The sequence below is a fragment of the Triticum aestivum genome, chromosome 3B, assembly GCF_018294505.1.
Source record: "Triticum aestivum cultivar Chinese Spring chromosome 3B, IWGSC CS RefSeq v2.1, whole genome shotgun sequence".
NCBI lineage: Eukaryota > Viridiplantae > Streptophyta > Magnoliopsida > Poales > Poaceae > Triticum > Triticum aestivum.
The window spans coordinates 765,783,721-765,805,074 of record NC_057801.1 but is presented as its reverse complement, the minus strand read 5'-3'; the positions used below and the strand labels follow the sequence as shown (position 1 = coordinate 765,805,074).

The 21,354-nt window shown below is 43.8% G+C and overlaps 1 long non-coding RNA gene across 1 annotated transcript; it reads left to right on the top strand.

The window, feature by feature from the left end:
* The first annotated feature begins 6,679 nt into the window (after window positions 1–6,679).
* LOC123066436 (uncharacterized) lies at window positions 6,680–7,780 on the top strand. Its single transcript, XR_006431338.1, has 4 exons — window positions 6,680–6,845; window positions 6,952–7,036; window positions 7,190–7,254; window positions 7,464–7,780. It is a non-coding gene; the product is annotated as an uncharacterized lncRNA (long non-coding RNA).
* The last annotated feature ends 13,574 nt before the right edge of the window (window positions 7,781–21,354 follow it).

Below are 21,354 nucleotides of genomic sequence, written 5' to 3'. Positions count from 1 at the left end.
GTGGGTTTATGATCCAGTTTATCTATGAATAATATCTGAATCTTCTCTGAATTCTTTTATGTATGATTGAGTTATCTTTGCAAGTCTCTTTGAATTATCTGTTTGGTTTGGCCGACTAGATTGGTAGTTCTTGCAATGGGAGAAGTGTTTAGCTTTGGGTTCAATCTTGCGGTGTCATTTCCCAGTGACAGAAGGGGCAGCAAGGCACGTATTGTATTGTTGCCATCGAGGATAACAAGATGGTTTTTTTATCATATTGCATGAGTTTATCGCTCTACATCATGTCATCTTGCTTAAGGCGTTACTCTGTTTTTAACTTAATACTCTAGATGCATGCTGGATAGCGGTCGATGAGTGGAGTAATAGTAGTAGATGCAGAATCGTTTCGGTCTACTTGTCTTGGACGTGATGCCTATATACATGACCATACCTAGATATACTCATAACTATGCTCAATTCTGTCAATTGCTCAACAGTAATTTGTTCACCCACCGTAGAATACTTATGCTCTTAGAGAAGCCACTAGTGAAACCTATGGCCCCCGGGTCTTTTCTCATCATATCAATCTCCATTACTTTAATACTTGCTTTGTTTTTACTTTGCCATTTACTTTTTGCTTTGCATCTCTATATCAAAAATACCAAAAATATATAATTATCTCTCTACCAGATTTCACTTTCGCAAGAGGCCGTGAAGGGATTGACAACCCCTTTATCGCGTTGGTTGCGAGTTCTCAATTTGTTTGTGTAGATGCGTGGGACTTTTGAGGAGCCTCCTACTGGATTGATATCTTGGTTCTCAAAACTGAGGGAAATACTTACGCTACACTTTCCTGCATCACCCTTTCCTCTTCGAGGAAAACCAACGCAAGCTCAAGACGTAGCAGCAAGCTTTTACACCAAACCAGATGACTCTAAGTCTCAATCTGGATACATATTGAAAGTGGGAGCAATTAGCTAGAGTAGCTCCATGCAGAGCATTGTAGACATAGAACATTTGCAAAATACATACGGCTCTGAATGTGACAGACCCATTGACTAAAGTTCTCTCACGAGCAACACATCATTATTGACTCTAGTAACCCTTTGGGTGTTGATCACATGACGATGTGAACTATGGGTATTAATCACATACATATGTGAATATTTGTGTTAAATCACATGGCGATGTGAACTAGATTATTGACTCTAGTGCAAGTGGGAGACTGAATGAAATATGCCCTAGAGGCAATAATAAAGTTATTATTTATTTTCTTATTTCATGATAAATGTTTATTATTCATGCTAGAATTGTATTAACCGAAAACATAATACATGTGTGAATACATAGACAAACATAGTGTCACTAGTATGCCTCTACTTGACTAGCTCGTTGATCAAAGATGGTTGTGTTTCCTAGCCATAGACATGAGTTGTCATTTGATTAATGGGATCAGATCATTAGGAGAATGATGTGATTGACTTGACCCATTCCGTTAGCTTAGCACTTAATCGTTTAGTATGTTGCTATTGCTCTCTTCATGACTTATACATGTTCCTACAACTATGAGATTATGCAACTCCCGTTTACCGGAGGAACACTTTGTGTGCTACCAAATGTCACAATGTAACTGGGTGATCATAAAGGAGCTCTATAGGTGTCTCCAAAGGTACATGTTGAGTTGGCGTATTTCGATATTAGGATTTGTCACTCTGATTGTCGGAGAGGTATCTCTGGGCCCTATCGGTAATGCACATCACTATAATCCTTGCAAGCAATGTGATTAATGAGTTAGTTGTGGGATGATGCATTACATAACGAGTAAAGAGACTTGCCGGTAACGAGATTGAACTAGGTATTGAGATACCGACGATCGAATCTCGGGCAAGTAACATACCGATGACAAATGGAACAACGTATGTTGTTATGCGGTTTGACCAATAAAGATCTTCGTAGAATATGTAGGAGCCAATATGGGCATCTAGGTTACGCTATTGGTTATTGACCAGAGAGATGTCTCGGTCATGTCTACATAGTTCTCGAACCCGTAGGGTCCGCATGCTTAACGTTCGTTGACAATATAGTATTATATGAGCTATGTATGTTGGTAACCGAATGTTGTTCGGAGTCCCGAATGAGATCACGAACATGACGAGGAACTCCGGAATGGTCCAGAGATGAAGTTTAATATATGGGATAATGTTGTCTGGTCTCCAGAAGGGGTTCCGGATGTTTCCCGAAATGTTTGGGTACGAGAACACGTTATTTGGGCCAAAGGGGAAAGCCCACAAGGTTTTTGGAAAGCGCAAAAGGAAGTTTTGCGGAGTCCAGGGGCCAGACGCCAGGGTCCCTGGCATCCGGGTCCAGACACCGGGAACCCTGGCGTCTGGCCCTGGAGTCCGAGAAGGACTCTTGCCTTTCGAGTGAAACTGATTTTGTGGAGGGTTTTACTCCAAGTTTTGACCCCAAGGCTCAACATATAAATAGAGGGGCAGGGCTAGCACCAAAGACACATCAAGAAACACCAAGTCGTGTGGCGGCAACCCCGTCCCCTCTAGTTTATCCTCCGTCTTAGTTTCCGTAGTGCTTAGGCGAAGCCCTGCGGAGATTATTCCTCATCAACACCGTCACCACGCCGTCGTGCTGCTGGAACTCGTCTACTACTTCGCCCATCTTGCTGGATCAAGATGGCGAGGATTTCATCGAGCTGAACATGTGCAGAACTCGGAGGTGCCGTACGTTCGGTACTTGGATCAGTCGGATCATGAAGACGTACGACTACATCAACCGCGTTGATAAATGCTTCCGCTTAGCGATCTTCAAGGGTATGAAGATACACTCTCCCTCTCGTTGCTATGCATCACCATGATCTTGCGTGTGCGTAGGAATTTTTTTGAAATTACTTCGTTCCCCAACAGCTCATGTATTGCGTGAAAATTGAAAAAGTTTGAGAATACTAAAGTATGAAACAATTGTTGGCTTTTCATCGGGGTTGTGCATGATTAAATACTTTGTGTGATGAATATTGAGCATAGCCAGACTATATGATTTTGTAGGGATAGCTTTCTTTAGCCATGTTATTTTGAGAAGACATGATTGCTTTGTTAGTATGCTTGAAGTATAATTACTCTTATGTCAATATGAACTTTTATTTTGAATCATTTGGATCTGAACATTCATGCCACAATAAAGAAAATTACATTGAGAATTATGCTAGGTAGCATTCCACATCAAAAATTCTGTTTTTATCAGTTACCTACTCGAGGACGAGCAGAAATTAAGCTTGGGGATGCTTGATACGTCTCCAACGTATCTATAATTTTTTGATTGTTCCATGCTATTATATTACCTGTTTAGGATGTTTATGGGCTTTACTCTACACTTCTATATCATTTTGGGACTAACCTTCTAACTGGAGGCCCAGCCCGAATTGCTATTTTTTTGCCTATTTTAGTGTTTCGAAGAAAAGGAATATCAAACGGAGTCCAAACGGGATGAAACCTTCGGGGGCGATCTTTTTGGAACAAATGCAAACCAGGAGACTTGAAGTGGACGTCAAGAAGTAAACCATGAGGGTGGCCATGAGGGTGCCCGGCATGCCCCCCACCCTTGTGGGCCCCTCGTGGCTCCACCGACCTACTTCTTTCCCCTATATATATATATATATATATATATATATATATATATATATATATATATATATATATCCACATACCCCGAGAACATCGAGGAGCACCACAAAAAACTAATTCCACCGTCGCAACCTTCTATATCCGCGAGATCCCATCTTGGAGCCTTTGCCGGCGCTCCGCCAGAGGGGGAATCGACCATGGAGGGCCTCTACATCATCTCCAAGGCCTCTCCGATGAGTTGTGAGTAGTTTACCACATACCTTCGGGTCCATAGTTATTAGCTAGATGGCTTCTTCTCTCTCTTTGAATCTCAATACCAAGTTCTCCTCGATCTTCTTGGAGATCTATTCAATGTAACTCTTTTTCGGTTTGTTTGTCAAGATCCGATAAATTGTGGGTTTATGATCAAGTTTATCTATGAGAAATAATTGAATCTCCTTTGAATTTTTTTATGTGTGATTGGTTATCTTTGCAAGTCTCTTCGAATTATCAGTTTGGATTGGCCTACTAGATTGATCTTTCTTGCAATGGGAGAAGTGCTTAGCTTTGGGTTCAATCTTGCGGTGTCCTTTCCTAGTGACAACATGGGCATCAAGGCACATATTGTATTGTTTCCATCGAAGATAAAAAGATGGGGTTTATATCATATTGCTTGAGTTTATTCCTCTACATCATGTCATCTTTCTTAATGCGTTACTCTGTTCTTATGAACTTAATACTCTAGATGCAGGCAGGATTCGGTCGATGTGTGGAGTAATAGTACTAGATGCAGAATCATTTCGATCTACTTGTTGCGGACGTGATGCCTATATACATGATCATGCCTAGATAATCTCATAATATGCACTTTTCTATCAATTGCTCGACAGTAATTTGTCCACCCACCGTAATACTTATGCTATCTTGAGAGAAGACACTAGTGAAACCTATGGCCCCCGGGTCTATCGTCTATCATATAAGTTTCCAATCTACTTTCATTTGCAATCTTTATTTTCCAATCTATATCATAAAAATACCAAAAATATTTATCTTATCTTATTATATCTACCAGATCTCACTTTTGCAAGTTTCCGTGAAGGGATTGACAACCCCTTTATTGCGTTGGTCGCGAGGTTCTTGTTTGTTTGTGTAGGTGCGTGTGACTTTTGAGGAGCCTCCTACTGGATTGATACCTTGGTTCTCAACAACTGAGGAAGTACTTACGCTACTTTGCTGCATCACCCTTTCCTCTTCAAGGGAAAACCAACACAGTGCTCAAGAGGTAGCACCCGCCCTTTCACGTGACCAAAACAGACCTTTGGTCCCGGTTGGTGGCATGAACCGGGACCAAATGTGTCCATTGGTCCTGGTTTGTGCCAGAAACCGGGACTAAATGTGTGGCTATATAAGCAAGCACTTAGGAAAATTCCCCCAACTGCTCCCACTCTCCAACGACGCCACCAGGCCGCTCCTCGTCGCCGTCGTCGTTGCCGTCGCCGCGCGCTGCCCCTTTGCTGCCCGCTCCTCGTTGTCTGTCGCCGTTGCCGACGCCTCCCTGACGACGCCGAGCTCAATGCCAGGCTGCCGCATCATCGTCGCCCCTGCCCCGTCGTCCCCGTCGCCTTCGTCGCTGTCGATCATGCCCCGTCATCACCGTCGTCTTCCCTGACCCCGCGCCCCTGCCCCCGCTGGCCTGCTGCCCCGCCCCCGAGCGCGCCCAGCCGCGTGCGCCCCTGCCCTGGCCCGGCCCCACCGTCCCTATCTTCGCTGTGCCATCGCCGCCCCCGCCGTCGCCCTCGCCGTGCCATCGCCGCCCCAACCGTCGCCGTCGCCGTCGTCATGCCATCGACGGCCCGCTGTGAGCCACTGCCGCCACGGCTATGTGTTTTCTATATATGTTCATATTTTTTAAATGATGAAAATTGTTTTGTTCATATATAATGTATATATATATATATACATAAATATATATATGATGAAAAAATACATATATAAACCGGGACTAAATTGTGCCAGAAACCGGGACTAAAATATACATATATAATGTAAATATATATATAAGCTTTGTATGTATGATGAAAATTGTTTTTTTATATGTATGTGGCTATATATATGTAAGGAAAAAGAAGAAAAGAGGAAGAAGGAAGAAGGAAGAAGGAAGAAGAAGAAAAAGAAAGAGAGGAAAAAAGGAAAATAAGAAGATGAAGAAGGAGAAGAAGAAGGAGAAGAAGAGGAGAAAAAAATAAGAAGAGGAAGAAGATGAAAATAAAAGAGGAGAAGAAGAAGGAATAGTTATTCTATTTTTTCTTCTTCTCCTCTACCTTCTTCTTCTCCTCTTTTTTCTTCTTCTGCCCTTTTTTTTTCTTATTCTTCTTTCTCTTCTTATTTTTTATCGGGAACGAGGATGTCGAGGATCGCCGAGCGGTCGAGGGTTGGGAACTAGGGTAGAGGGTCGCCGAGGGGACGAGCATCGCCGAGGGGTCGAGCGTCGCCGAGGAGTCAAGGTTCGAGGATCGCTAAGGGGTCGAGGGTCGAGGATCACCGAGGGGTCTAGGGTCGAGGATCGCCGAGGGGTCGAGGGTCGAGGTTCGAGGATCACCGGGGGTCGAAGGTCGAGGGTCGTCGAGGGGTCGAGATTTATCAAGAATGCCCCCATTATGGATGTGCACAAGTTGATCCAATTTTTTTTTTCTGATCTCACATATATATATTTTCTTCTATATGTCACGTTGTCTGTCAAAGTATAGAAGAAATCTGTGGCTATATCATTTGCCAGAAGTAAAAGGCGTATGATGCTACGAAGCTCTTTAAAGTTGTTTGGAATGGAGTTCCGGATAGAATCAGGGGCGGGCCCACCTCAATTCAAGGGTATTCACTTGAATACCCATTATTTTTGTCAAAAAATTAGGTATATATAGTGTATATGCAGTGTTGTATATAAGGAAAAACGAAACTGACACTCCAGAACATGATAGTAAGCATTTTAGTCCAAAAACAGAGTCAACCCATCGTGTATATTTCCCTCTCACCACCACAACATGGCCCATATGGCCCAAATCGCTGCAGCAGACACCAGAAAAAATAATCCATCGATCCCGTCGATCAATCAGAGGACAGGAACCAGCAACGCCACCCTCCCCTATCCTCCAGTTCTGTACGCACCACATGGGATCTGAGCTGCCAACCGCCCGATAGGCGCCGCATGGCGGCCAGATCCCAGAGATGTCGTCGCCTGATCGGCGATATTGATTGTAGGTACACGTGGCCGCGGCTGCCGCGGCGCGATGCGCGCGACGAATCCATCACTGATCCCTTGCCCCCTTTTGGTTCTGAACTTTCTGATCTCTGCACACTGCTGTAGGTGACGGGTTAGCACAATTGCAGGCCGGATTCAGGGGTAGGAATCGATTCAGTTCGAAGCCACAACCCGAATTCAGCTATTGAAGGTATCATCGCTATTACATGTACTAATCCTTTGACCCCGAATTCAACTACAAAGTGTTCCAACTGAATTTATCTATCATTGTCGAACTGAATTCAGGCAGCACTATACACAATGTTCTAACTGAATTTATCTATCACTGTCGAACTGAATTCAGGTAGCAGGAGCTCGACTTTGTTCTCATATTGTCCAGCAGGCTACAGTACAGAAGTACCAGACAAAGTAAGTTAGTTTGACCACAAACCAGTTGTCTTCCTACTTAATTATAGTGAAACTATAGCTTGTTTGCAGTCAATTATGAATTGTTTGAACATGACACTTTGCAATTTGCCATTTGAATTTGCAATGTGAGAATGTTTTTGAATTGTAATTTTTTATAGTGAGCATTATCTACTATTAGTACTCTAAACTTAAGAAATTTTACTTTTCAGGTGTAAAACATGAAGAGGAAGAATACTGGTACTACTGATTTGAGAACTTTCTTGGAAAGAGTTGCTGCAAAAAAAGGGACGTCTCTTCGGTATGAGATTGTTCCCAAATTTCTCAAATTGGTGCAAGTTGCATTAGCTGGTGTTGAGAGGGTCTTCTCATTAATGAACTATATAAAAAACAAGCTAAGAAGCAAGATGGGGCAAAAATACTTGAATGATTGCTTGGGCACATTCATTGAAAGGATATTTTAATTGCAAGTTCAGGATGAGGACATCATCACTCATTTTCAAAGCATCAAGGATCGCAAAGTTATCCTCTAGTATGTAAGGTTTCTTATGATTTCATATTTTTATCCTCTATATATCTTAGATTTTTCCATGATATGTTGAAAAATTCTTACTTTTATATGTTGGACAATACCAAATTATGATCACTTTTATGAATATAATATATTCTGTCATATCATTTATATAGTTTAGAACTAGTATAATATGCTGCTATAATTGGTTGTACATGCCACAAGAAAAGTTGTAGGCTTCCAAAAAAAGTTTTCAAAATTTGAATACACAATATTCAATTCCTGGGCCCTCCCCTGGATAGAATAATTCGCTTTTTCGTATGAATTTCAGCAAAGGCCCTCCAAATAGCGATATTCGGAAGGCTCTGGCTGAACTTCATACCAAATAGCGATATCCGGGACTCCGTTCCAAAACAACTTTGGAGAGCTTCGTACCATTATGCGCCTGTTACTTCCAGCTAATGATGAAGCCATGGTTTTCTTGACTCCTTTGAAACTAGACAACGTGACATATAGAAGGGTAGATGAGATCAGGAAAAATATGGACAATTTTCTGCACATCCAGAATAGCGCCATTTTGTTAAATTCCTTGTTTGACATTAATGAGAGAGGCGGTCCGGACATCGGACATTCATGCGAGAACTCCGGTAACTCTTCAACATGAGGGGGGGACGCGATCAACCCTTGATGTCTGCTACGCAACCTTCTTCTTGTAGACGTTGTTGGGACTCCAAGTATAGAGGTTTGTAGGACAGTAGCAAATTTTCCTCAAGTGGATGACCTAAGGTTTATCAATCCGTGGGAGGCGTAGGATGAAGATGGTCTCTCTCAAACAACCCTGCAACCAAATAACAAAGACTCTCTTGTGTCCCCAACACACCCAATACAATGGTAAATTGTATCGATACACTAGTTCGGCAAAGAGATGGCGATACAAGTGCAATATGGATGGTAGATATAGGTTTTTGTAATCTGAAATTATAAAAACAGCATGGTAACTAATGATAAAAGTGAGCACAAATGGTATTGCAATGCTAGGAAACAAGGCCTAAATTCATACTTTCACTAGTGCAAGTTCTCTCAACAATAATAACATAACTGGATCATCTAACTATCCCTCAACATGCATCAAAGAGTCACTCCAAAGTCACTAATAGCGGAGAAAAACGAAGAGATTATTGTAGGGTACGAAACCACCTCAAAGTTATCCTTTCTGATCGATCTATTCATGAGTCCGTAGTAAAATAACACGAAGCTATTCTTTCCATACGATCTATCGTAGAGTTCATTCTAGAATAACACCTTAAGATACAAATCAACCAAAACCCTAATATCACCTAGATACTCCGATGTCACCTCAAGTATCCGTGGGCATGATTATATGATATGCATCGCACAATCTCAGATTCATCTATTCAACCAACACAAAGTACTTCGAAGAGTGCCCCAAAGTTTCTACCGAAGAGTCAAGATGAAAACGTGTGCCAACCCCTATGCATAAGTTCACAAGGTCACTGAACCCGCAAGTTGATCACCAAAACATACATCAAGTAGATCACGTGAATATCCCATTGTCACCAAAGATAAGCACATGCAAGACATACATCAAGTGTTCTCAAATCCTTAAAAACTCAATCCGATAAGATAACTTCAAAGGGAACTTCCGATCTAGGTTATTTTCTTGTTTTTTTGTATATATAAGAGGTGTTGGCATCGGGGACAAGTTAGGGGGTCTCCAAGGCGGCCACGAGATAGGGGGGCACGCCCAAGGGGTAGGGCGCGCCCCCACTCTCGTGGGTGCCTCGGGACTCTTCTGGTCCATCCCCGGTACTCCGTGGGCTTCATTTGGTCCAAAAATAATCTCCGTGAAGTTTCATGTCAATTGGACTCCGTTTGGTTTTGCTTTTCTGTAAAACTCAAAAACAAGGAAAAAAATAGAAATTGTCACTGAGCTCTTGGTTAATAGGTTAGTCCCAAAAATAATATAAAATAGCATATAAATGCATACAAAACATCCAAGATTGATAATATAATAGCATGGAACAATAAAAAATTATAGATACGTTGGAGAGGTATCAACCCCCTCTTGCCCGACCAAACCCTAGAAGCATCGAGGCCACCCCCAAACCCTAGAAGCGTTGCCGAGGCCACCCCAAACACTAGAAGCGTCGAGGCCACCCATATTTACCGAGTTAAAAGAGCGTTGTCAGCGATGCCAACCCAAACCCTAGAAGCGTTGTCGAGGCCACCCCAAACCGTAGAAGCGTCGAGGCCACTAATTGATATTCCTTGTTGTGATTAGCTAGCTAGGTCTATGTTTTCCACTAATATATCCATCTTTCATGTTTGTATATTAATTGCCATGTTGTAATATTTGCAGAAACTACGGATCAACAAAGAGACTTGGAAAAAGAACAGTTGTTGGGGAATATAATGTTCGGCGGAGGTGATGTCTTGTAATTTCTCAACGACACCGATGGTCTGGAAGGAGAGGATGCAGCAGGCTCCGGTGATCGAACAATTGAGGAGGAAAGTCATGACCATGATGGCTCCGACGACTGAATGCCGGTGGAAGAAGGATACCGTGATGACGGCTCCGATGACTGAACGGAGTCAGGATCAGCTGTTGCAAAGTCCGGCGAGGTATATATATTAATTAAGCCTGTGCTGACTAGCTAATTGATGCATTAATTGTTTCAGTATGTACATATATTAACTCTTCTTTCTTCTTTTATAGCCCTCCGGATCAAGCCAAGCTTCGGTAACGAGATGAGGCCCGGAAAAAAGGTTGCGCCGGGATGAAAGGTTCACGATCACAGCAATCATGGACGATGGCCATCTGATTAAACCCAGGTGAACCAAGGAAGCAACTTATGCTCATAGCGGAGCTATTGTTAGGGACAACATCCTGATCGGCATCCATCTATGGAATAAGCCTAAGAAAGAAGACCCTCAAGTTTCTTATGTCACCGATAGAGAGAAAGATGATCTTTGGACCTCGCTGAAAGAAAATTTCACCCTACCGCCAGAGGAGGATCTGAATAAGCTAGTTATAGAGCCACAGCTAAAGGGGTACCACGCTACTAGTAAGGCGCTACACCTAAAGGTTAGCAGTAGCGTGGGCTGGACCGCGCTACTGCTATATCGACTTAGTAGTAGCGCTTTCTAAAACGAGCGCTATTGGTAATTAGTATTTAGTAGTAGCTCTTCTCCTAGCACGCGCTACTACTATTATTCCGTATTTAGTTTTTATTTCATGTTGTATTCATACACCTTTATACACGTTTTTATACTGCAACAATTTAGAGAATGACTTTGCATCATAATGAGTTATTACATCAGTGGGAGAAAGAACCGTGGACTAGTTTCAAGTGGATGGACATCCACTTGAAACTAATCCACGGTTCTTTCACCCAATGATATAATAAATATCATCATCATATCATTAACAACTTATCATCATAATACATCATTGTCATATAACACCTCCTCATGATCATCGTTTGCATCAATGAGACATCACATACAAGTTGGTCACTAGACATAATCACAACTACTCATCATCATCAACTCTCATAAACATATTGTACCTCATAGGACCTACTACATTCTCTTAGGACCTACTATATTATCTTGGGTAAAATAGCATAAAACAAGATAGCCCCTGACTCTCCGTTATGGAGAATGGAGATTATCCTGTCTCCAATTCTTGCCTTTCCTGCAATGTTGCTTCCAAGAACCTCCTTACAAATGTCCATACATTTCTTCCATTCTTTGATTATCATGTGTTCACCGTTTTTAGAAATCCGGTATAGACCAGTGAGATTCGTAGGACGACCTGGCTATATGTTCAAAACATCCAGGCGACCATTCTGATACATCAAATGAGGCACACAATCCATCGGGATTTTCTGTTGAAAAACATAGTAATAACTTCGTAGTTAGCAATGTAGTTCTATTTTAGAAGTATGCAAAAGATTCATGGATGTCGTAATAGTAAAAAAATCTTACCAAGAAATCTTCGTGGAAGTTATCGTTGTCCAAGACATGCACTAGTGGCACGTATTCACCAGAATTTGGAGGAGTTCGATAAAAGGCATTGTAATTCTCAATGTGAGTACAATATGCGGCCAGATGATTTTTCTCTTGATAGGTTAACTCAGAGCCATCGGTGTAGTTGGTTCTGTCTACCATCTTCTGCACACTCTTTGAAGCATGAAAATAAGCTATCAACGGAAATAAGTTGTCAACTATTTTGAAATAAACAATATAAATTACTTAATAACTATGTTTGAGGAACTCACATAGCGGTTGAATTGGAAGCGTATCAACAAGAACCCAAATGTCCAAATTATCTTGGTCGATGTCAGGATCACCAAGATCCATGGTGACAAACATACCCTCTTGAAGATCATACATCTTGCAAAGTGCTTCCCAACCCGGGCAACCAAAATTGGATACGCTCTCAGAATTGTATAGATTTACCTCAAAATCCATACCATGATGGGTCCTTAGGTTAATTTTCTTTGTTTCATTCCTCTCATGATCTTCAAAACCCATCCTCTCCAAGACATAGCGTCTTGCATGGCATGGGATAGGCTATTCGAATTGTAAAAGATGAAAATTACACGTTGAAGTAGTAGAAGTCGAGCTTAATTACGAAAAAAACACTTAGCATCGTAGCGTACCATTTCACAATCGAAGGCCTCCTCGAGCTTAATGCTGAAGCACCGATCGTCATCCAGGTGAGGCCTGTCACAGACCCCGGTTGTCTCCGCACCAGGAGCACTCCTCGGGACCTTCTTCGTCCGATGACATTTCCTATGTTCATAATTCAAAGATTAAACTTGTACAATTAAATATATGTACTACAAAAACTAAATTAGATCATTATTATTCATCATGGGTTAACTATGGGTCTGTCGAGTCTTTTCTTGAAAACTCTCAGCTCACGTGGTGTATATATTCGACTGTCAGTGATGGTAGCTCCTCCTTTCGTTCCCGAGTGCATTACACCAAATTGTCTAGCACATGGGAACAAAGGAGAAGCTACCCCCACGACAAGAGTCGGGATTCTTCGTCCTCTCATATATGGCGGATACTCTCCCTCACTGGTTCCTCTCTGACATTTGCGACCGTCGGTGATGGTCGTTACTCCTCCTTCCCCTAGTGCATAACAAAGGTCTAGCACCCGGAGAAGAAGGATAAACGACCCCCACGACAACAGTTGGGATTCTTCGGCCTCAATAGTCTTAAAGTCAACAAGAAATATCGTTTAATTATCTTTCTAGAAAATCCAGGCCACTCGATATTTCCTACATACTCTAGCACAAGTCATGCCAAAATTCACGGGAAATTCCGGCATGACCTTTGCTAAAACAGGACATATCGAGCACCTGAAATTTGCCAGAACAGAAATTAATCAACACTCCGGCAAAACATAGGCCACTCGCAGGTATAACCTGCAAACATGACCGGCCACTTGGGCGACCACATATCCTATTTGAGCAACACAAGATATACATGTTTTTATCTACATCATATCTTATAGGACTAATATTGACATGGAGATTTGGCTGGTCTCACCTCGAGGTCGGAGGGGGTCGGTGACGGGGATGACGGCGGGGATGATGGAGGGGCTCCTTGATTTCTGCAAAAACAAAAACCCTATAAGTTATCACTAATCGATCCCAAATAGTATCATACATATAACATCACTAATACAACTAAAACCCTAGAGAACGACGGGTATCGACGATGAGGATGCGGGATAGGCATCATCGACGTCGATCGATGTTGATGCGGGAATAATTGCTTAAACTCAAAAAATAACAACAAGTGTGACATGTTCAACTAGTTCTATTAATTCAACTAGTTCTTACTAAAAATAAACTTACTATGAATATAAATAAACTAGTTCTTTCTAAAAATAAACTAGTTCTTTCTAAAAATAAACTAGTTCAACTAGTTATATTAATTTTCTTACTAAAAATACATTAGTTCTATTAATTCAACTAGTTATTAATAAAACCAAACTAGTTCAACTAGTTTATTAATTTACTTACTAATTAGTTTAAACACTTACTAAAATTAGTAAAAAAACTACATTATACAATAGTAAAAAACAGAAAAAAATAGATGGAGGGAGGAGGAAGCAGGAGAGAGGAGGAGGGGGAGGAGGCCGGTGGGATCAGAGGAGGGAGGGGCGGGGGGAGGAGGGGGAGGGGGCGGCTGGAGGAGGAGGAGGAGGGAGGGGGCGGGGGGTGGAGGGGGAGGGGGCGGCCGGAGGAGGAGGAGGGAGGGGGCGGGGGTGGAGGGGGAGGGGCGGCCGAAGGAGGAGGAGGAGGGAGGGGGCGGCCGGAGAAGGAGGAGGGAGGGGCGGTGGGAGGAGGGCGGCTGGAGGAGGAGAGGGAGGAGGGAGTACCTTGGCGAGGAGCAGCGCTGCAGCGGCGGACGACGGGTTCGGCGCGGGCGAGAGCGAGTGAGAGGGGAGAGTGAGTGAGAGGGTACCGGTGCAGTGAACCTCTCTAGGATAAGGTAAGTAAGTAGTAGCGCGTTTCAGAGAAATGCGCTACTGCTAAGGGACATAGCAGTAGCGTTGGTCGGGCATATGCCCTATTGCTAAGTGGGGCTAGCCATCTGTGCCCAGTACAAGTATAGCAGCAGCATTCTTTAGCAGAACACACTACTGCTAAAGTAGTAGCAGTAGCGCGGTTTATTTAAACTCGCTACTACTAAGTAGCAGTAGCGCCCTGTTTTGTCCAGCGCTACTGGTAAGATGTTGTGTATAAGTTTTCCCTAGTAGTGACTGGTCAAGGCGTGTGCTCTTAAGAAGATAGAAGATCTATTCAGGAGGTGGACGAAAGAGTTGAAATCAACGTTTGTCGACAAAGGGAAGACTCCATAATTAACCGGACGATTTGAGAAGATAAGAGATCACTGGCCTGCATTCGTGGCCTACAAGACATTGGACAAGATTAAGAAAATGTCAGAGATAAACATGATAAATGCTACAAAGAAGCTGTATGACCATCGTATGAGGTCAGGCGGCTACTACCTCAAAGCCCGTCCGTTGTGGGACAAAGCTGAGAATGACCTGATTGCTAAAGGGGGTCGAACCAGAGACATTAAACTAGCCAGACCGTTCAAGGACTTGGTTCTTTGGGGTTCGGGGAACTTTGGACCCTAAAACAGGGAAGTGCCATTGGACGGATGAGCAACTTGCAATACCCGTCACAAAGCTTCAGGCAACAATCAAGGTAGCGCAGGAAGGGACGTTCATTCCTGACAAAGAGAATGACGAGCTGACTGAGGCCCTCGGGAATCCTAAGCACCCTGGACGAACACGAGGCACGCCAAGCTCCATTGTGTGGAAGAATGGGTTTCCCAGCGCAGGCGGTTACAAAACCCGGGAGTGGGAGAGGAAACAGGAGCTGAGTGATATACAAAAGCTCAATGCAAGAGTACTAAAGCTAGAGGAACAAGTTGAGAGCCAGTGAGCTGCCGACTAACCATCTCAGTGGCACAAAGCTACCCCAGAAGCTACCCCGCCATCTCAGCGGAGAAGCAGCAAGGCTTCCAGGAAGCTTGTTCAGCAGCCTGACTTCACGGCTCCTAGCTACCCCGTGGATGCTATCACGGAGGCTCAACATTGCCAGCTTATGACGAAATGGCAAAACATGACCTTGAAGGCAGCTGTCCGCACTGTTGCACCTCCTCAACCCGACAGAACTTTTCACTGCCGTTCGATTCCACAGGGCTATGCTGTTGTGATGGCGGATGAAGTAATGGAGGGATTTGAGGAGCTCAAGCTTGACCACCCTACAGGTGAAGGGGAGATTCAGCTGGCTCTTGCTCTGAAGACTCCATGTCTATGGCGGAAGGAGTACATCAAGCTTCCAAACTGGACGCCTCCACCTCCTCCTCCTCCTCCTCCGGCGAGTCAGGGCACACTGCCTCCTCCTCCGGCCCCTCCTACGACAAGTGATCAGGGCACTCCGCCTCCTCATCCGCCTCCTCCGGCGTGTGACGGCACTCTGACTCCTTCTTCGCCTACTCCAACAAGCACTCCACCTCCTCCAGTGCGTGAGGGCACTACGGATCCTCCTCCGCCTCCTCCGGCGCGTCAGAGCACTCTGCCTCCTCTGACGCGTGGAAGCATTCCGCCTCCTCTGGCATGTCAGTGGACTCCGCCGCGTCAGCAACGGCGGAAGAGAGAGGCCGCCGCTCCGGCGGCTAGCAGTATAGGTAGAGAAGGGAAGCAATTCAAATACGGTCCATCTCTCAAGGCTCCGGAAAAGTTACCATATGAGAGGACCGACAAGGAAAACGAGGGCATCAGTCGTGCCCAAGTGAGGGACTTTTTTGCATGGAAACCTCCACCTCTGAAGGAAACGATAGATCCGGTGAAAGTGGAGCGGGTTATGGATGCCCTAAAGCGACCACCACTGCCTCCTCCGGATTCCAACTATGTGCGCACTATTAAAAAGGCATATAAGGAAGCAGAGCGGTCAGGAAGTACTTGTAGTGATGCAAGGTTAGCAGAACATAGAAGTGGGAAAAAAATTCCCCAGCTCGGCTAACAGGCGAAGCAAACGTGCCCCCCGCTTAAGGTGTCTAGCGATATCATCGCTAATCATCAGGGGATGGTGCCCGGTACCAATCCTGCTGATTACTTGACCGATGATATAGAGTTTGAAAAAATGGGGGTGGCCGAATTCAGATTCCAGTATGGGCAGCCTCTCGTCAAACCTGATCATCCTCCTCCTCTAACAATGATTATGCGAAGACTCCATGAATTGTACATGGAAAGATGACGCCAGTCTGGGAAGCATACTTTGACGATGAGAATTAAAGAGGAGCACGACCTCATTGGAATGGATATTTTGAATGTTGAATTTGACGAGTTATTCCAGTTATACAATCAAAAGGCCCTTGACAAAACACTCGTGACTTGCTACTTACTGTAAGTACTACTTATGTAATAATTAAGTCTCTCTATATATAGCTCAGCTCTTTTATTGCATGTATATATAATTATCTCACTATATTATGAGGGTTGAAGATTGTTGAATGGACGGTCAAACACAATGTCACAGAAACCGAGGACAGCTTGCTACAATCGTTGCTTAAAAATCAAAAGAAAGATAAAATACTCTTTCCTATCTCTACTCTCTTCTCTTCCCGTGCGCGCGTGACCCTTTCCCGACGTCTCTGCTATCTCTACTCTCTTCTCTACTGTTATATTTATTTAATACTTAATATTTAATATTTATCTCTACTTCCTTTACTGTCTACTTTTTTTCCCTATACTTTTTTTTCTTGCATGTGTGTGTGTAGATTCCACTTTATCTTGCTAGAGATTAAGCTTGAAGCTGGCATAGTAAGTGTCTTAGACTCGAGAAGAAAAGATCCCCAGGAGTATGCGGACATGACTGATATGCTCTAGAAGTATGTTCAATCGATCATTATCGCACTATATCGGCAACTTTGTTCATTTTCTGATATCAAGTAATTATTCTCTTTGTCTAGCAGGGTTTGGAAAGACTTCACCGTAATTACGCCGGGACTGCTGACGGAGCTGTAATTTAAACACCTGAAAGTAAGTACTACTAGCTAGTTCCGCGCTCCCCCATTGATTCTAGCTAGTTTCATCAATACCATTTAGCATGCTTGATTATCAGTCTGATTGAACTCTATTTCTCATAAACTGCTTGTGGAAGGAAGTCAGTAATGTTTTTTGTGGATACTACGTTTGCGAGTTCATCTACAACTCGACGACCTCTAAGAGGGGCTACTCTAAAAAACAATATGATGTACGTAAACAAAAGAATTCACAATTTTATTTTATTACTAGAATTTGTGTAGAGTTTCATTCATACATATGTATTGACCCACTTCTTTAAATTAGAAGTGGCAGATGCGGGATGAACTCCAACATGATCGCATGCGAGCTATTCAAGAGGAATTGGTGAGATTCTTTCTTGACCACATCATAAATAAAGCCGGAGAATACCATGTGGAAGTTGAAATAGACCTTAGATGTTAGGGTTTGTAAGAGATCTTATATTGTATATATGTAGCTAGTAGCGTCAGATAGATATACGAAAACTTGTTGTTCGACCAATCTCTCAGAGAAAGAGAGGTCACTTCTCTCTGTATATGTTCATGACGATTGAAAGTGCAATCTTGCTCTTAAACAATATTTTTGATATTGATGACAAATCTACATATAGGGGACTAACCGTGTTTGCTAAGTATATACACAGGCCGTCAGTCCTCTGGTTTTTCTAATGTGCATCATGATCACATCATATGAGATTTTACTCAAGCAAATTATCAATAAGGAAAGGAGCAAACAAAGACGAAGCATCATGCTCTTTTCTATTTCTTGAGTAATAGGAATCCCGCACTATTAAGAGGGGGTCTGAGGTGTAGGTTCAAGGCTTGCTCACATTTTGTCTCACGAGTAATTTTTCACAAAGGACCAAAATCCCTAGCGAAACCCCTTAGCCAAATCCTACCACTTCACCTAGCCGGATCATCCGGATGGCTCCCCAGATCATCCGGGCTAAACCCGGATCAACTGAACCCTGCTCCGGATCATCCTGGTAATGTGCATTTCATCACAGAACGCTGGTGGCTGAAGCCGGATCGTCCGGACGTTCATTCGGATCATCCGGGCTGTGCCCCGGATCATCCGGATCCTGTCCCGGATCATCCGGGAAACCTTGCCCCTATTTTCACAGAACCCTGATGGTTGTAGCCGAATCATCCGGCAAGGCATCCGGATCATCCGGGATATGTCCGAATCGTCCGGGATGGCCACCGGTCTGTCTGGGCTGCTCGCAGCTCTGCCGCTACCATCTGCATCTGGGCCTTCAGCCAGATTATCTGGACAATGTCCAGATCATCCGGGTGGTATCCCAGATCATCCAGGCTGGTCAACTTCTGTCCAAATAGCTCAATTCTGGGTGTGGTATTAATAGTCCCTTACCTCTTCGAGATAAGGTTGAACACTTCACACAAACAGGCCTCAAGAACACCAATGCTCCCTCTCTCTTGCTCATACACTAAATCCTAGATCCCGGCTTGATTCTTGAGAGTTTTGAAGAGTTGTTCCAATCAAAAGAAATTTCTTCTCCCTCTCCTTGTGACCAAAGAAAATCGTGGTTTGAGTAAGTCTTGAGTTTTTCCCCTTGGATCTTGTTACTCTTGGAGGTTGGAGACTCCTAGGAGGTAGGAGTCATTTGGTGAGGAATCAACCATTGTGATTACCCCCGGAAAGTTTGTGAGGGTTTGGAGACCACCCCAAGGTCTACCACTAGTGGTTGAGAAACGCCTTCGTGGTGTTGTCTCAAAGGGAGAATAGGGTGAGCCTTCGTGGCATTGGTGTGCCTTCGTGGTAACATCCACCTCTCTAACGGTGACGTAGCTTCCCTCCAAGGAAGTGAACTTCGGCATACATCCTCGTCTCCCGGAGTTGTGGTTATTCCTAACCCTAACTCTCTACTTGTGGTTACTTGTCTCTTCGCACTTACTTATATCATATTGTGCTTGCTTCCTTACACACTCGTGTTACTTGCTTAGCACTTAGTACTACACTTGCAATTGTTAGGCTAACTCTCATATTCCGCATTATTGCCTAAAATTGCTAAGTAATAATTAAAATTTGTAATTGTACCTATTCACCCCCCTCTAGGTCCATCTTGATCCTTTCAATGATCTTGTGTACTTAATGGTTCATTTATTTGTTTACTAGCTAGCATGTCAAGTTCTCTCTATACGTATAGTAGCTAGCCTCGACCAAGCACGAAGATAAAGAGAGGTCACTTCTCTCTATTAGGTAGCTAACACACAATATATGAAACCCCTAAATTAACCCTCCAAAACCCCCAACCCCCCCCCCCCCTTCAAAAAACCAAAAACCCCAGCTCCTGCCATATGCTGACGCGTGGATGCCTTTTGGTCCCAGTTGGTATTGCAAACCGGGACTAAAGATCCTCCTGCCTGGGCACCCCGCAGCGGCCACATGGAGCCCTTTCTGTCCCGGTTCGTAAGCGAACCGGGACTAAAGGTTTTAGGCTTTAGTCCTGACCTTTAGTCCCGGTTCCAGAAGCGGGGCTAATGGGCCTCTAGAACCGGGGCTAATGGGCCTCCGGAACCGGGACAAATGGCCCACTTTCTACTAGTGTGTAGAGTTTTGACCACTAAGAGGTCAACTTTAGTTTAGTAATGGTCAAGTCTGTAAAAGGATTGATAGCAGTTTGGTTGGTACAGTCGTACAACTGTGTCTGTAAGTAGATTTGCGTTGGCCTGAGAAAGGCAAAGTGTTTTTTGGATTGCACGCGAGACGTGGTCTCGGTGAGTCAGGTGTTTTTACTTTCTAGTCTAGTTGTAAGTTTATTCGTGTCCTTGTGAGGATACTATTGTTGTTGTTGTTGCTTAAACTTTGTTATTGCTTTGTTAGAGCATCTCCAATAAATACGCGGTGCGGTAATTTTTTTTGCAGCATCGAAGTAGCGTTTTAGCGCACTAGGCTGGTGTTTGCTTTACCAGAAGTGCAAAAACACGGCACCCAATCCGGTGGCCCCATCTGCAGCAACCTATATTTTGCAATGCGCGCGAGCGGGCACACAAAATAAGCAGCGCGTGATGTTGTTTTCCCCAGCACGCTGAACCTACTTTGGCAAGCGCGCTGAATCTACTTTGGCGCGTGCGGATTTTAGCACGTCTGCTGGAGCGCCAGTTTCGATCGCGCGTGCAATATAGCCATTTTTTCCAGCGCACGGCTAATCTAGTGCGTCTATTGGAGATGCTCTTACTTGTTCGTTTGATTGCTATATAATCAACTATCTTGCAAGCACATTCAAAGTACTTACCTAGCCTTGCACGTGGCCAGATTCTAGAGAAGATGGATAACACTAGTAGAAAAGAGGGCATATGTTTGGGCCAGATAAGCCCATTAGTCCCAGTTCAGTCACGAACCGACACGAATGGGGGCATTAGTCCCGGTTCGTGTCTCAAACCGGGACTAAAGGCATTAGTCCTGGTTCAAATGAGCCCTTTAGTCCCGGTTTGAGACACGAATCGGGACTAAAGGGTGGTGTGCCCTTTATTCCCGGTTTGTGTCTCAAATCGATACTAAAGGTTAGACCCTTAGTCTCGGTTTGAGACACAAACTGGGACTAAAGGGTGTCTTTTTCTGTTAGGTTTTGGGGATTCTGAAAATCTTCAACGGGGTTCCACGGGGGGGGGGGGGGTGCATTCGGTGAAATTTTTGGTAAAAGTTAGTAATGGCGCACCATGGGTGTGGTGTGCCATTACTAGTTTAAAACTAATAATGGCGCACAATCCCCAGGTGCGCCATTACTAATTTTGAAAAAAATATAAAAAAAGTTTGTTAGTAGTGGCGCACCGAGGGTGTGGTGCGCCATTACTAGTTAAAACTAGTAATGGCGCACTATCCTCTGGTGCGCCATTACTAGTTTTGAAAAACAAATTTGTTTGTAGTGGCGCACCGAGGGTGTGGTGCGCAATTACTAGTTAAAACTAGTAATGGCGCACTATCCCCTGATGCGCCATTACTAGTT